The 923-nt window shown below is 52.8% G+C and overlaps 1 protein-coding gene across 1 annotated transcript in view; it reads right to left on the bottom strand.

Moving 5' to 3' along the window:
• Positions 1 to 923, bottom strand: part of VOLCADRAFT_100863 (uncharacterized protein) — a gene marked incomplete at both ends in the record, with an annotated part of 11622 nt that overhangs the window by 1263 nt on the left and 9436 nt on the right. The window lies entirely within an intron of this gene.

Genomic DNA, 923 nt, shown 5'->3' with positions numbered 1-923 from the left:
TAGGAGGTAGGGTAAGGAATGGTAGGAGGTAGGGTAAGGAATGGTAGGAGGTAGGGCAAGGAATGGTAGGAGGTAGGGCAAGGAATGGTAGGAGGTAGGGCAAGGAATGGTAGGAGGTAGGGTCAGGAATGGTAGGAGGTAGGGTCAGGAATGGCAGGAGGTAGGGTCAGGAATGGTAGGAGGTAGGGTAAGGAATGGCAGGAGGTAGGGTAAGGAATGGTAGGAGGTAGGGTAAGGAATGGTAGGAGGTAGGGTAAGGAATGGTAGGAGGTAGGGTAAGGAATGGTAGGAGGTAGGGTAAGGAATGGCAGGAGGTAGGGTAAGGAATGGTAGGAGGTAGGGTAAGGAATGGTAGGAGGTAGGGTAAGGAATGGTAGGAGGTAGGGTAAGGAATGGTAGGAGGTAGGGCAAGGAATGGTAGGAGGTAGGGCAAGGAATGGTAGGAGGTAGGGTAAGGAATGGTAGGAGGTAGGGTAAGGAATGGTAGGAGGTAGGGCAAGGAATGGCAGGAGGTAGGGTAAGGAATGGTAGGAGGTAGGGTAAGGAATGGTAGGAGGTAGGGTAAGGAATGGTAGGAGGTAGGGTAAGGAATGGTAGGAGGTAGGGCAAGGAATGGTAGGAGGTAGGGCAAGGAATGGTAGGAGGTAGGGCAAGGAATGGTAGGAGGTAGGGCAAGGAATGGTAGGAGGTAGGGCAAGGAATGGTAGGAGGTAGGGCAAGGAATGGTAGGAGGTAGGGCAAGGAATGGTAGGAGGTAGGGCAAGGAATGGTAGGAGGTAGGGTAAGGAATGGTAGGAGGTAGGGCAAGGAATGGTAGGAGGTAGGGTAAGGAATGGTAGGAGGTAGGGCAAGGAATGGTAGGAGGTAGGGCAAGGAATGGTAGGAGGTAGGGCAAGGAATGGTAGGAGGTAGGGCAAGGAATG

The sequence above is a fragment of the Volvox carteri genome (assembly GCF_000143455.1).
Source record: "Volvox carteri f. nagariensis unplaced genomic scaffold VOLCAscaffold_182, whole genome shotgun sequence".
NCBI lineage: Eukaryota > Viridiplantae > Chlorophyta > Chlorophyceae > Chlamydomonadales > Volvocaceae > Volvox > Volvox carteri.
This window is presented reverse-complemented; position numbering and strand designations above follow the sequence as displayed.